The sequence below is a fragment of the Anomalospiza imberbis genome, chromosome 11 (genome assembly GCF_031753505.1).
Source record: "Anomalospiza imberbis isolate Cuckoo-Finch-1a 21T00152 chromosome 11, ASM3175350v1, whole genome shotgun sequence".
Taxonomy (NCBI): domain Eukaryota; kingdom Metazoa; phylum Chordata; class Aves; order Passeriformes; family Viduidae; genus Anomalospiza; species Anomalospiza imberbis.
This window is the reverse complement of record NC_089691.1, coordinates 5,135,155-5,151,467: the sequence shown is the minus strand read 5'-3', so window position 1 is coordinate 5,151,467 and position 16,313 is coordinate 5,135,155. Positions and strand designations below refer to the sequence as shown.

The window sequence follows — 16,313 nt, the reverse complement described above, 5'->3', positions numbered from 1 at the left end:
TTTTTGGTGCCATCTCATGGAACACAGGCTCCTGTATTACTCATCTGTCCCTTCTCCTGCAAAGCCTTTTGGATTTTTTTATTTCTCTTTTTAATTTCAATACCCTGGAGTGTTTGAATTGAATGGTCTCAAATAAAAATCTATTTTGGGGCAGGAAGTTTTCTTGATGTTTTGGATAACATTTACTTCTACTTTCTAATGCCAAATCATCTTTCAAGCTGATGCCATTAAGGCAGAGAATTTTGTGGTTTGTGTAATAAATACAAGTCCCAAATGGTGGCAGTTATTGAAGTTAACGCTTTTTGCCCAACTGTGGGAGTACCAGCATCTTTGAGAGATTCCAATTTTGGTTCTTATTTATGCTTGACATTTAATGTGCTTGACATTCTGATTATTTTACACCTACCTAATTTCTTCTAGCTCCAGGGATAATGACAATATTTTAAGCATCTGTGAAGTGTAGCTGTGTGTTATGGAGCAGGTGCAATGCTACAAATGGAAGGAAAAAGTCCCTAAACTATTTCTGGAATCATTGTTTCTTTTGTGTTGCATATCTCAGGGTCAGTTAGAGTTTCTCACCAGCTTGGTCTGGTTACCAGTATTAGCTTTACTAATATTTTATATCCTGGTATTTAGCCATATATCTGTGTGTATAGATATAAATAAATCATAATGTGGAATGGGTGTTCACATGGTGTCCTTTGTCATCTAGGGGCGAGGCATTAGAGAGGAAGTTTCCCAAGTTGTTGCTGGAGATTTATATTTTCCCTAAATTTTGAATTAAAATAACATATTATAAAATTCAGCCCTTTAAACTGAGCTCATGTGTCCATGGCACACCTTTAATGAAGAACTTAGAGCTGTGTCTTGGTTTGTGGATAATTGGGATATAACTTGAGAAATGAAAATATATGGGGGAAAAATTACCCAAATGACTGCAAGTACACTCTGTGTAAATCTTTACTCTCCTTTTGCATAGTACTTTTATTAATATTTTTCAGTTGTATTCCTACTTATTATGTGGTTCCTGGCAGTCATGTCAGGTTTTAGTCTCTTTTGAAAAGATTAAACTGGTTGTCAGGTAAAGAGGGAGCAGGATGAAAACAGTGGGAAAACCAAGTTCTTCAAAGAAGTGCAGCTGGTGGCCACAATTTCCTTTTTCATGTGCTGGGAATCTCATGTTGCATTTGACTTTTGACTACTTGAGGAGTGACAGAGAAAAGTTAAAGTACTTTATTCTACAGACCCATGTGGGTGCATGTTAAATACTTGCCCAAGTCATCCCAAAACAATCACTATGGCCCAGCCCGGGGTCCTTGAAGCAGCCCTGACTGAATGGGTCATAGGAGCAATTTAAAAAATTCCTTTATTTTGCAATCTTGCCACCTGGTGGTACAGCCTGATAATAAATATTTGGTTAGAAACCTGTCCCAAAAGTCATATTTTCTTTGGTAGACAAGGTCTTGAGACTGGGATTCCAGACTGGAGCCTACAAAGGTTCCTGTTTTTAGCAGGCAGGTTCAGGGTGTTCTTCCTCCACTGTCAGTGCAAGGCTGTCCATACTTCGGCATCAAATATCACAGAGTCACATCAGAGGCTGGATTGGGTTGGAAAGGACCTTAAAGATCATCCCAGTCCACCCCTGCCATGGCAGGGACACCTTCCACTGTCCCAGGCTGCTCCAAGCCCTGTCCAGCCTGGCCTGGGACACTGCCAGGGATCTAGGGGCAGCCACAGCTGCTCTGGGCACCTGTGCCAGGGCCTGCCCACCCTCACTGGGAAGAATTTTTTTCCTAATGTCCCATCTAACCCTGCCCTACTAGTGTGAAGCCATTCCCCATGTCCTGTCACTTGTAAATCATCTCTCTCCATCTCTCCTGCAGCCCCTCCAGGCCCTGCAAGGCCACACTGAGCTCACCCCAAAGCTTCTCCTGTCCAGGTGAGCAATGCCAGCTGTGCCAGCCTTTCCTGCCAGCAGAGCTGCTCCACCCTCTGCTCCTCCTGGAGCCTCCTCTGGGCTCTCTGCAGCAGCCCCAGGTCCCTCCTGTGCTGGCCAGGCTGGGGCAGCTCTGCAGGTGGGCTCTCACCGGAGGGGCAGATGGTGGAATCCCCTCCCCTGCTGCCCTCGCTGGGCTCAGGGCAGGGGATTAGGGGTCCCAGGCATGGCTGGGGCATGTCCAGCCTCTCACCCACCAGCACCTCCGAGTGCTTCTCCCCTGGGCTGCTCCATCTTTCCATCCCCCAGCTCCCCTTGATTTCCACAGACGTGAGGGGAGAGGAAGTCTAGGGATGTTCTCTGGTCCTGGAACACTGTGTTATGCATTAACCTTCACAATACGTTTGAAATGTGGTTTACAAAGGAGTGGTGTCCACGTCCTGGAAGTCCCAGATAAATTATACAAACTGAACTGACCTAAGTTTGAGTGAGAATATTTAAAGGATGTTGCTATACCCCAAACAAGTCCTACAAATGCCAGCAAAAATGAACTTAAATGTGTTTGGATAGTTTATATGTTCATTTGGGCACAAGGTGGATACTGAATAAAGCCCATGATGTGCCAAACTGGCAGAGCTGGCACTTAGTGGCAGGAGCATGGGGAAGCTCACTCCTTTATGCTAATCCAAGATGAAGCAGATGTGGTCCTCCTGGTGTCTGCAGGGAAATCCTCATTTATAATGAAAGATGTTTTCACATGGTGTTCAAAGGGCCTTAAACAATCCAGTTTTTGCAAGCTGAATCCAAACATGATTTACTGAGGGGTGTGATGAATTGATCATTAGCTGGAACCAACAAGTCAGAAGTGGATGTTTGCTCTCCCAGGAGTGTCCCCTCTGGCTCTGCCAGATGCTGTGGTTTGACAGCAGAGGAACCGAATGTAATTCTGTGCTTGGGTCAGACATGGCCTCATGCTGGAGCACCACGGTTCCCTTTTAGTACCAAAACATGAAAAATGGATTTCTTTTTGTCTGTCCTTACAGTGTAGTGGGGCTGTGTTCCCACATCCTGTCCAAGGAGGGCCTCTCCTTGCCGGTCATTCCCTGCTCCCTCCTGAGCATCTCTCATGAAACCAGCCAGAATGTCACTTATTCACCATGACATCTCTGTGCTGACCTTAAGACCTCTCAATTATTCCCTTCCAAGTTCTTATGTCATGCAAGGAAAACCAGGGGAATGTCTCCCCTCTGCTCCTGCCCTCTCTGCTGGCCTTTCCCTTTCACACAGACACAACACACATGGAGTTTTCAGTCTCCAAAAACATTAAAAATCACATTTATTTACAAGTTTGAGAGGCCAGAGGGCTACAGCTCTGATAAATGGATAAGAAGAGATATCATTGGGACTGTTTTCAATTCACATCTTTGGTCACAGAGTTGGAACTTTTTAATCACTTGATTTTACTGCAAAATGTCCCTAACTATTTATGACACTGGATGTTTGCTCTTGGATCTGTTTCTCCTGTGGGGCATCCTTTAGATCAATCCTTGTTTGTTCTATTAATTTGCTTAATTCTCTGGGGTTTGTCAAGTCTAATTATCTTCTTTCTTTCTTCCAGTTTTGAAATCAAGATTGATCAGCCAACACAAGAAGACCCAGCTGGTTATGTGACTCAGAATCCTGTTCATGAGGCACTTGCTTGTTTTTACACAACAACTGTAAGTTGCTTCTTTTGCTCCCTCAAATTAAAAATCTACTGTTGTAACTTCATAGAAATTCTGGAAAATTCTTGAGGAATTCACTTTTATTGGTAAAGACAATCTTGAATTTTGGCTTGGTGATGCCAGCCAAGGACCCAGATGTGCTTTATTCACTTTACCAGAGATTTTTTCCACAGAGTGATGGTTTTACATTGTTTAAGGAGAGATTCCCTCGGCTAGGAAGATCAATCTGCTGTCTCTTTATGTTGTGCTATGTGACATGTGGGATCAGGGAATGTGACAAACCTGTTTTGAGTGCACTGCTGGTGGGTTGTGTGAGGAGATGCTGAATCCCAGCACGGAAGTGGTGCAGGAGGAGTTGGCTCCTCTGCAGACAGGTACCTCTGGCAGAGTTCTGCATTCTCCCACAGCTCCCAGACCCTGGGGTTCTGGACTAAATACTGCTGCCTCTGTACTTGATGTAGACAGGGTTTTTTTCCCACAATTATAAATTTGTTCTTCATAAGGCAAAGCATCAAATTTACTCAAACTAGAATTTCTCAGGTAAAGTATCAGTTATAGTCTGGAATACAAGTGTGGGGATGCAGAAATGAAAGTTCCAGCAGTAATAGTGCATGGCTTAATTATTTTTGTGGTCTATATCATGAGCTATGTTTTATAAGCCTAACTTAATAAAATTACTAGATCCAGGTGGAGTGCTGATACATTTGTCATCGTGTTTGGTGTGGTGTGAATCTAATTTATCCCTTTTCACTTGTGTGAAAATGCTCTGCCTTAGCAGTGATGAGACTTTAATTTCTGTAACCAGGTGGGGGGGAGGGATTTAATTATTAAATTCTGGAAGCCATACATTTACAGGATGTCCCACTTAGATGAGCAGGAATCCAGCCAGTGCAATTAGGTATGGGGCAGCTCCACAATATCTCAGGCTGGGTTGGCTGAACTTCAGAATCTTGTGAAAATGTCATTGCCTAGCTGTGACTGATTGTATAAAAATTCTACTGTTTTGTACAAGCAGGTATTTATTCTGATTTTTCTCTTGAATAGCAAGTGATTCTAGTAACTTGCAAGTGGTGATACAATGCAGGTACAATCTGTATTTTCATTTGTTACCTCTCTTGTTGCTGAAGGTTCATTAACCAAGGAGGGAAAATGAGGTATAATAGTGAAACAGTTAGAGAAAAAAGGGAAAATAGCACTCACTAGCAAGTAAGTTTTGGGCTTATGAAACAGTAGAACCAATACAGAAAAATTAGTAAGTATTAACTGTGAAACAGAATTTTGTAGTGTGAAGTATAAGCTTAGTATTCATTTTTATGATTGCAAGGAGATGTCTGAGCAAATTTGCTTCATGAATATTCCAAAAAACATTGATATTATTGGCAAGTTATTAGGGAAGAGTGAGAATCACACTCTTTTTTCAACAAGTAAACATGGGAAACAGAAACGAGCACCCTGTTGCTTTGGGTGTCTGCTCACAGAACTCTCCCTCTCCTATGATGTGTGTGGAACAGACTTAAAGCTCCATAGGAGAAAGACAAAGAAATTAATAATTCAGATTAAAAGGCTTTGCTGATTTTCTGTGGGTAATGAAGGAGGCTCTCCATAGATTAGAGCTCTGAGTTCTGGGTAGCTGCGAGGCAGAACACTGTACAAACTTGTTTTAGATTAATTTTTCTATATTGTATATTGAAAAACCTAAAACAACAACTGGTGTGTTCGGAAGTTGATAAAAATATTATACAAAGTGGCATTTCACAGATTTAATGCATTCAAAATATTATGTAATGTAAATGTGGAGAGAAATTACTCAAAGGTTTGCCCTCTTTTTCCACTGCTGATTTCCAGATGGATTTCCACTCAGGTCATGTGTGTACCTATGGTTCTCACCTCCATGTAAATGTTTGGTGGGCTCTTTTAGCTAAAACTAGCCCAACTTGTATCAAAATGTTCTAGTGGGTGCCTATATTTTTTCAGTATAGAGCAGAATGGAAACATGGTCATAATGACTGTGTGGGCAACTGTACCATCAAATATTGCAGAGTGCTCAGCATCACTTCTCCCTGACAGCAGCAGTTTGTCACGGGTGCTTTAATGGAGGTTTTAATAGGTGCCACAAGCTGTGCAGACCAAATATTGTGCTTGTCTTTCAAAGTAATACAGATTCGAGCTTCATTTCCCCCCCAAACTCTTAAAACAAGTAGTCTATAATCTATTTGTCAGACATTTAAATGTCTGTAAGAGACTGGAAAGCAAAGACAGACTTACTAGAGAGGGAACTTTCTTAGTCATTCAGCTATTAAAAAAAGAAAAGCCTCCCGAGGTTTTTGTCCTTTTTTCTTTGCAGAGAAATAAGCAGAGTTTGAAATACTGTAATTTTCTCTATTCCTCAGTATAATAGTTTCAATTCCTGTTGTGGAAAGCAAGCTGCCAGGCACAACCACACAATTCAGTGAGCTTGTAGAGATAAAAAAATTGTAACCCCCCCAAAACAAACCTTCCTACAGCCTTCAGCCTCTCCCATCCTGTTCCAGGATAAAGTGGGCTGAATCCCTGGATCCCTCAGTTTAACGTCCCTCCCAACCAGAGCTGAGGCTGCACACATGGAAGGTGTTGCTGCTTGTACTGATGAACACGAAGCATCTGCTGTGGCCAGACCATGGCAGGAACTTTAGACAAGACCCAGGAGGTCCCAGTGCTCTGGGAATGCTCTGGGAATGTGTCTGCTGAGCCCAGGAGCTCACAAGGATTTGCTCTTCTCAAAGGCAGCTGCAGGTGTTGTCCTCTCCTAAAGAGGTTCCCGTGTGTAATCCTTCCTGGTTTTGTTTTGTTATCCTGTGATTTATTGGAATTATTAAGGAGATGCTTTAGGCTGTGCTGTTATTTCTGTGCTGCTCGGCACTGAAATGCTAACTGGAACTGGGGATGGCAAGCTGAAGGAATGGTTTTATCTCATGTAGCTGCACCTGCTTTTCCCTCCTGGCCTGTAAATGCAGGGCACTGGGAAGCCACTGAAACTTTTCCAGTAGTGAGATAATCTTTGGCAAACAGCTTTTGTCACTTCTGCCACCTCCACTAGAGGCAAACAGCAAAGCATGGGGTTCCCTTCACTGCAATTCCCAGCACAAATTGTCCAGCAGCTCATCCCAACCAATGGGAGATGTCAGCAAAGTCTGGTTTGCAGGTGTGATGTCAGAGACAGCCCCATCCATCCATTCATCCATCCCTCATCCAGCCATCATCCATCCATCCATCCATCCATCCATCCATCCATCCATCCATCCATCCATCCCTCATCCATCCATCCATCCATCCCTCATCCATCTGTCCATCCATCCATCCATCATCCATCCATCCATCCCTCATCCATCTGTCCATCCATCCATCCATCCATCCATCCCTCATCCATCTGTCCGTCCATCCATCCATCCATCGATCCATCCATCCATCATCCATCCATCATCCATCCATCTATCCATCATCCATCCATCCATCCATCCATCCATCCATCCATCATCCATCCATCCATCCATCCATCCATCCACCAATCCATCATCCATCCATCCTTCCATCCATCCATCCATCCATCCATCATCCATCCATCCATCCATCCATCCATCCATCCATCCATCCATCCATCCATCCATCCATCCATTTCTGTGCTACTTCTGTCCCTGCATTTGAAGGGGAAGAAGAGCCTGTTCCTTCTGCTGGCACTTGTGAATGTGATGATGCTCCTTCAGAGGGGTTGTGCAGAAGCAGAGCAGATCTCTGCCTACAAAAACCTGTCGATTCATTTTCTCTGTATTTAATAAATTAAATATATAAATATCTGTGAATGAATCTGAACTCTTCCCTAGAGCTACCTGTACATTCATCTTCTCTTTGCACAACTAAATTAAATATATAAATATCTGTGAATGAATCTGAACTCTCCCTCTTTTAAAGAGGAAACTTCCTTTAATTAGTCTTTCCCTACTCTCTGATGTTAGTGACATTTTATAATCATACAATTACTGCTTCATTTCAATTTTATGTTATTTTCAGAGGTCAGGAAGGGTAATATTCCAACATAACCATACTTAGTGAAAGGGTAACAGCTGACAGGAGTTCTTACATGGGGTTCTCATCAGTAGATCTTGAAGTACATTAGAAAAATATGGATTTTTATCCCCTGTTTTAAAGGTGATGGGAACAGTGGCACTTTGAGGTTGTGCATGGCTGTGCAAACCTCTCCATGTGTTTTATTGCCTAAACATCCCATCAGACTCCTGAGCAATAGATTAAAATAAAATGTGGAGACATAAGAGCAAACAAATTTAATGGAATCTTAATGGAATAGAATTAGGATAAAAAAAAAAAAAAAAAAAAAAACCAAACCTGAAAAAATTGAACATGTTCCTGATGAATTCTGTATTGTGTGTTTGGTTCAAATCATCTCTTGGATGGATTAACAGGAAGTTATTACATAATGTCAGTTAATTTTCTAATTAATGAGTGCTACCTGGGATTTAAGCAATTCTCACCTGTCTTGGTGCAACCTGACTGTTAAAAATGGCAAAGAGCCTCAGTGTCAGGGTCTGCTTTTCCTTTTGCTCTCTGGCAGAGAGAACAGAGTAGTTGTGCTCCCCAGGATTCCAAGGAATTGAACAGTTTTGTGGGGGAAAGGTCAGGTGAGACTTCAGTGCCTGCTTGAGGCACAGGAGGAAATGTATTAGATTTATATCAGTTTATTAATGACAGCCTGGCACTGGTTGGAGTTCTGTGTGGCTCAGGCAGGATAATTCCTGCCATGTCCAGCAAGTAAATTTTCCATGGAATTTTCTTGCACATTAGGACATGACTGAAAGATTTTCTTTTTTAAATCACATTTTAATACTCTCTTAATACTCTCTAATTACTATGTCATTATTTCTTTTCCTTTCTTACTACTTTTGATACACTTTTCTGATTTAAAAATCTTTAAAAATATTGAATGTAACTCAAAAGATAAGAGCTCATAATAATGAAAATACTTTTATAATATTTCATTTTGTTATCGTTTTTTTAAAATATATTTTAGTTTTGCATGTTGGGGATATTTATTTTTCCTGCTTTTTTACTGGATTTGCTTCACTGTCACCAAAAGAGCTGCTTTGAGGATTGCCAGGAAGTGGTTAATTGTATGTTCTGAGTGTTTCTCTGGGGTGTTGCTTGGTAATTTTTTGAAAAAATGCATTTTTCGGAATTTCTGCACTGGCCACCTCTGTAGGCACAATGGGAGCTGCTTGCAGGTGCTGTTGGACACATTTCCCTCTCTGAGGAAAGACAAAGTGCTCCAGGGAGCAGCTGCAAAGGAGAAGTTCCTCCTGACTTTGGAGCAATCCCTGGTGATATCAATAAATTGCTTGTGATCAATAAAGAGCTGCTGCCCACGGAGGAAATTCGTGTGTGCTGTTTGTGCTTTAGGGCTTTCCTTGGCAGGCTCTTTGGTGGTACAGGGTTTGTAGGTGTGTTCCTGGATTTTTACTGGCTTCTGGCTCTTCCTGGAGCCCACATTTCTGCAGGTTTCTCCTAATGCAGAGCAGAGAAATGGGAATTTTCTTAATGTGACACACACAGAGGGCTGAGTACAATTCAAATGCTAATATGTAGAAACCAAATCTCACAAAGGAGTGTGTTAACATTTGTTTTTATTCATACTCTATTTCAAAGGATATGTGCCAAGCCTTCCTTGACACTCAGAGCATTCTACACTGTACAAGTTCACCCCTGAAAGGCAGAGAGAAGCATTTCCTTTTTGCATAGTTTTAAGTCTTTTGATCTCATGGAAAAGTGAATTTTTCCTTACATGACCCCACCTGAGCCTACTTTGCTGATTCCTCCACTTTCTCTGGCATTTCCGTGTTAAATTTCCCTTTTTAAGGGAGAAACTGAACTGCATTTATCCAGCAGAGTCTGAATAGGGGATTTTTTTTTTCCTCCTAGCTGATTTTATTGCTTTCCTGGGTGCTGGGAAGTCTCTCCTTGACTTTGGTGTTCTTTCCTCTCTTTTCCAATTTACCCTGCCAGTAAATCAGCCTGAGCTCCTTTTAGACAAAAACAAGTTCCTTTTTTCACCTGGTCCCTATCAGAACGTGCATTGAGCTCACAGATGCTGCTCAGCAGCTTCAAGCTCTGTGTTTTGCCTGCTCTTGGTCGTGGCTGTTGGAATTCCCCTGAATTCAGGAGTTGTGTTCTCTCACAGCAGCACAGTGGGTGAATTCCCTGTTTGCTTTCAGTTTGCTGAGCCAATCATTTCCCATTGTAATCCATTTTTCCCCTGGGGAATTCATCTAAGCCAGGGATATTAATACCTATCCTGAATGGGCATTTGCTACTGCCCAGCTTTTGCAGGGTTCTGTGATCCACTGCCCTTCCTGCGTGGCTTTCCCTGAGCCAGAGATCCTTCAAATGCAGCTGGAGAGGAATTTGTGACTGCTCCAGGATGGGACCACCTTGGCCAACTTCAGGCTTGGCCCTGACTTCAGGCTCCTGCTTTGTCCCTTACTTGTCCCTGTCATATTCCAAGGCACAGGCATAGATTAAAATACAATGTGGAAACACAGAGCAAAAAAATTTAGTGGAATCTTAATGGAATAAAATTAGGATTTAAAAAAAGCAAACCTTGAATTCTTTGGCTTCTCCATCATTTGCACCATTTGGATGGATTGAGCAGCTCGTTCCCAAATCTCGTTTGAGATTTCCCCATAATCTCTCCCTGCAGATGTTGGTGCTTCAGTGCTCAGTGAAGTGATGCTTTGCTTTTTATGTTCTCAAGCAACACATGGTCTGCAGCCAGCTCCTGAAACTCACAAAGTATTTAAGAATGTGTTTAAATGCAAGGTCTTACAGAAAATGCAAATTTATTACTTGTCACTTGATTCTCACCATAGATTTCTGGAGAGTGCTCTGAGGCTTTTTTTTTATTGGTGCTATCACTACTTTGCCTTCATGCTTATGCTGATTGTCTTTCTTTGCCAGAGCCCCATAGCACTTGTTATCAGTAGCTACAATTTCCTGCCACCTGTGGTGGAATATATTTCTTCATTATAAGATTTTTGCTGCTTCCTCAAGTTTTGTCTTTGATTAGCTGCTATGGAACTTTTACACATCATCAACACTTGTCCTGCAAAACTTGATTATCTGATAAATATGAAAATTGCTGCTTCCAGCTTCTGCTGGCCCAAATCATTTAGAGCCAGTTCTGGAACCAGCACTGACCTGAGCTGATGCTAAATCCAGTGCAAGAGAATGTGGTGGAGGGCTGGGTTTTGTAGGGTTTATTTGGGATTTGTGGTCGAAAGGGCGCTGGAAATGCCAAGGCTGGGATCAGTGACTTACCTGAGCTGGGCTGGAATTTAGCAGAGATCCTAGCTTTATAGTTTGAATTTGGTGAACATTTTCTTAATCTTATTTGCAGCAACTTTACATCTTTGTTTTGGAATCTGTTATAATTTCAAGTATCTCTTTATAAATGACAACGTTTAGCAGAGGTCGGCCACTCATCTTCTGGGAATGATGTGCTGTGAATCCTTCTGCCCAGACCCAAGAAGAAGAGAGCATAAATTACGTGAGCTCCTGGCTTTATAAATGCAAACATGGATCTTGTTTTGTCCATTAAATGGGTTTTTGTGGTCTTGGTTTAAAAAACACAGTTTTTATTTTAGGAACAGCTGTCCAGCTTCTCCTCTGTAGCAGGTAGTTTCTTCTCTGCACCAGCATCATCTGGGTGAGGATAAAAACTGAGCTTATCAGAGTGTGATAAAAGGAGCATGTGTGTATATGAAGGCAAATGTAAATTTCCAGCATCAAAAAGAGAACTTGGCAACTGCAGATGTGTGGCTTAAACACTGTAGGAGGAGAGGGAAGGAAGGGTTTTGTTTCTTTGTGCTGAGCTCTGCTGGAGCAGCTGGTGTGAGCTCTGCAGCAGAGCTGAAGCGGCGCCGTAGGTGAAGCTGCTGCTGTGTCTGGGATGCAATGATCCAGCTGATTCTGCTGGGAAAGCACTGCCCAGGGGGAGGGCTGAGGGAAAAGAGGACAATCATCTCCTATAATCTTCACTGGCATTTTTATCTTTACACTTTCCAACCTTACCAAGCCGCTGGATGTAAATTCCAGCTTGGAGGGAGATGAGTCTGTGTTAGTCTGTAGAAATTTGTGTTAGACAGGAGAAGCATAAAAGCCTGGCCATGAAATGATCCCTGGCACTGCTGGAAAAGCTGTGAGGATGACTCCAGTGGATGTCGTCCTTCTCCCAGGTACTTCTGTCACCTTCTGGGCTGCTCTGGCTGATGGCCTTTCAGTTTGTTTGGTTGTTTCTTTTGGGGTTTTGTTTTGGGTTTGTAGTTTGGTTGGTTTCGAGTTTTTTCCCCCAAACCTCACTGCTGAGGAATCTTTCCTTTCCCCATCATCCCACAGGTCCCCAGAGTGCCCAGTCCTGCTAGAGCAGGTGGTTCTCCCCTGTGAACACCTCTGTCAGTGGTGCTGGAGAAACAGCACTGAGATGGGAATTTAATCAGTGCCCATCCCAGCTGAACTCTTCTTTTTGGCATGCAGCTGTTTCTCCCCTCAGTGTGATTCCTGGGGGAATGACATGGCCATGGAGCATGTGAGACTCAGGGAGCTGCTGAATCCTCATTTCCTCACAAGCCTTTTATAATCTTTCCTAAATCCCATCAAGTAGCATTCTTGAAAAATAGCAATGTATAGTTTCTGAGAAGAACTAGCAGCAGGTTCTTTCTTTATGGTGAGAGTTTAACAAGGAAACTTCTTTTTCCATATCCAGTTCCAGACTTTCTGGATCAGAAGTGCACCTGAACCAGAGCTTGGAACCACTAGGAGTGGGTCCTTTATAGAGATGATTCAGGGAATGGTGGAGAGAGCTTGGTTGGTGGATTTTGTAGGGTAGTGGGGTTGCTTTGTGTGAACAGATCAGACCAGGTCATAATTTTTGGGAAATCTGGTGAATGGACACCCAATGAGGCCTTGTCAGAACATAGGGTGAGTCTCCAGCTCAACAGCCCACGGCAGGGTCCTCTGATGGAAAGGAAAAGAAAAGAAAAAAAAAAAAAAGAAAAAAAGAAAAAGGAAAGAACAATCTGAGGTAATCAAATTACAGCCCCAGCCCAACTGTTGTAGTGTTTCAGAATAAAGGATAGCAAACTGGGATTGCAAGGGCTAAAGGAGGAGGCTGCAAGAGTTCAAAAATGAGGTTATTAAGGATCAGAGAATTTTCTATCTTGTCTTCATGGAGTTTAAATTAATTTTGGTAAGATATGGATGGGTAAAGAGTAAAATTAAAAAAAGGAGAACCTGAAAAAAAATTATTGTATTCTGTATCTGAAAGAAAAATGGCAGAAATATAAACCCCTCCAAATCATCATTACCCTCTGAATACTGAGGATATAAAGAGGGCTTTAAAGCACTGGAGTATTTTGCAGCTGTGTGTGTATGAATACACAGGGGGGTTGGTGTGCCTGCTCATACATGCACTGCTGAAGTTCAGCAGCAGCCCCAAGGTACAGCAAGATTTAAACCTGTGAAAAGCTTCAGTTGTTTCCCATCTGGAGGCTCATTTGAATCCTTTGATTTTGCTGCAGAAGCCTTGACCCCTGTGATGAGTTATTTATTTATATCCCCTGTTATTTATTTTTCCATCAATTTTGTCCATGATGAGGCTTTTGTTATTTCTGTGGTCAAATTTGAGTAAAACAGATAATTTTCATACTACAAATCTAAAAAGCACGTAATTTAGATTTTTATTTTTCACTTTGCTTACAAAATGCTTGTTGTGCTCACAAAACTCTCTCTCATTATACGACATTTTTTGTGATGGTGGGCTCAGTCCTTGTCTGTTAGGAGCTGGAAACTGGTTTGAATGATTCATTTTGAGCAGCTATTTTGGGGATACTCACATCATCTTGGATGCGGCTCCACATGAAATGGATGGGAAAATGGGAGTTGATATCCCTCCTCCACCTAGCAATTTAAATGGAAATCCATAACACTTGAGCAGGAGACTGTCATTGGGATCTTTCTGGGAAGAACATGCTTTAAAAATACAGCAGGGAGAAAACAAGGCAGGATCCCAGGCATGAGGAATGGTGGGAAACAGAGGAAATCCTGTGGGCAGTATCCAAAGTCACACTTGGCTTTAAGTCACAGATGTTTGCAGAGAAAATCAGCCAAACCAGCTCCAATGAAATTAAAAGTGCAGCAAGGCAGGAGAGAGGCTCTGCTTGTGTTCTCACACATTGAGGCAGAGGGATCTGCTCCCAAAAGGGGTTTGGGGTTGTTTGCCACTGCTTGGGAAGGATGGAGGAGGAAGGGAGAACACAGGTCTGTCATTAGAGCTCTAAAAGATAACCAGAGAAGATCACTTTCCAAAGAGAGGAGTCAGATGTTTATAAAGTGGGATTTTAAAAAAGAGATCAAACTTTTGCACCGAGTAACAGTCGTGTCATGTTCATGGCAGTGGCTCCTGGCTTGAAGTTGCTGCCAGTCTGTTCTGTAGTCTGTGAAATTCAGTATTATGAGCAAATGAAATACTGTGACACTATTTATATGAATATTTCTAAAGTACAGAAACAAAATGTGCTTTTGCTCATATACAATCAAAATGCAGTAGTGTACTGAAAAAGGTTTATTGCAGCTTTGAATGAGCAGTGAATTTAATGAAACTATTTCACTGGGCTTGGTTCCTTGCTGATTAGTGAGAAATAATCCATATTTATCAATGCAGGAAGAAATAATGTATAAAAATGCAATCTTAATAATGTTTTTCATGAAAGCTGTGAATAATATAGTCTAAGGGTTTTGTTTCATCTCTGTGCAGTGTTTTTAGGTGGGTTTTTTGTTTTTTTGTTTTTTGTTTTTTTTTTTTTTTAATAGGCTGGCAGTGTTTTTTTTTTTTTTTTAAATTTGTTTATAGGCTGGAGCTGTAATTTAGCCCAGGCAAAAGTCCTGCAATGTTACACTTGCCCAGTTTGACCAGTCAGCAATGAATATTCACTTGTTTTGTGAGCAGATGGGATTCCAAGTCTGTGCAGAAATCCTGTCAGAAGTATTTCCTTTTGTACTTCTTATGTTCCAGTTCTTTTCACAGCTCTCCTTCCACCTGGGACATGTTTAGTGTGGGAAATCTGTGTTCTGACAAAATATTGAGAGGTGAACGAAAAGGGAGTGGAAGAGCTTTGTCTTCTTCCCACTGTGAGAACGCCTGACACGTTCTTGGTGTGCTCCTGTGCTCTGGGTGGGGATTTCTACCTGGACAAATGGAGATTTGAACTCTTCAGAATTTGGGTGGGCAGGGATTAAGGTTTGCTGGGTGGAAACAGGGACTGGCCATTGAGGAGCAACTTTGTGCTCAGCTTTACCACCAAGAAGTGAGTTATTCCTACGTAAGTCCTGCATTGCTGTAAAAGAAAGCTTTTATCCTAATAAAGCTTTAATAAAACCAAGGAATTCTTGCCAGTAGTTTTACAATCCCAGTCCCCTGGAGCTCCAAGGCAATGCAATCCACAGTATTTATAGAACTTCATTAAACATCACACCTGTTAATTCCCTTTCAATTTGAGGACAGGGAACCAAAGCAACTTAGAATGAAGAAAAAACGACTCTGCCATGAGACCTCAATGATTCTTTCCGTGTCTTAAATACATTCCCTGAGATTATTCTGCTAATTTTCTACCTCTGATTGTTTGGTAAATGAACTTAGAAGGTGGTGGTATACATTAGACTGGAAATGGTCCGGTGCTGGAGTTGTCTGGTTGTGTGAATTTGGATAGACAAGACATTATTCACCATAATATCATTTGTGTATCTGGAGTAATTCTGCCATCCAGGATTTAGCAGATCCTTCTAATAGATCACTAAAATTTCATTTTTGTGATTTTTACCTTTTTCTAAAGGAGTAATTTCACTCATATTCTGAAATAGAAGGAAATTTTCCTAGAAGCAACTCTTTATGGAACTGTCTTTGTGGAGAGCTCCTATTGCAAAATGCCCGATATGTTTACTGCAACTGATTTGAAAGGGCAAAAGGTCAAAAATGTCCTAATGTGGTTTGGCAATCCACCTGTCAGCACAGCACATTTCAGAAGGGCTCTTGGGGCTTTGGAGAAATTGCATTTTTCATTTTGATTTTAATTTTATACCTAGAAAGGATTAGGGGAAAGAGTCAGCTGATGGCTGAGTGGTAAAACAGAAAATATTTTTAGAATGGAAGATGCATATTGGAAAATATTTGGGCTCAGAGGGATGTGGTATGAGGAAATATTTATAAATTTTAATTATTAGTAATAATTAGTGAGTGATGTAGGAAAAACATTTTTAATGAATTTTTTCCATCGACAATGCCAGATCCCCATGTTTATTTGCTCCTGGTTAGTGCAATATTATTCCTGACCTTGTTCCCTACTGAAGAGATATCTCACAGCAGAGTATCATCCAACCCAAAATATCATTTCCTAGAGAGCAATATTGAGTCATTGATTTAGTTGCTCACTCTGCCTTTCCATCACCCATCATTTTGCCAGAGCTGCTCCCTGGTGATGGTGACCTTGCAAGATGACAGATTAATTTCAGTGTCTGGGAATTTGTGCAGACTGCTCTTTTACAATATGTGTGTACAAAAT

The 16,313-nt window shown here is 41.6% G+C and overlaps 1 protein-coding gene across 9 annotated transcripts in view; it reads left to right on the top strand.

Annotated features, from left to right (window-relative positions):
* Positions 1 to 16,313, top strand: part of ATP2B2 (ATPase plasma membrane Ca2+ transporting 2) — a 394,438-nt gene that overhangs the window by 134,879 nt on the left and 243,246 nt on the right. For all 9 annotated transcript variants that reach the window (XR_011002928.1, XM_068201521.1, XM_068201531.1 and 6 more), the window contains one exon: positions 3,555 to 3,654. The gene's annotated coding sequence lies outside the window, so the exon portion shown is untranslated. The remainder of the gene's footprint in view (positions 1 to 3,554; positions 3,655 to 16,313) is intronic.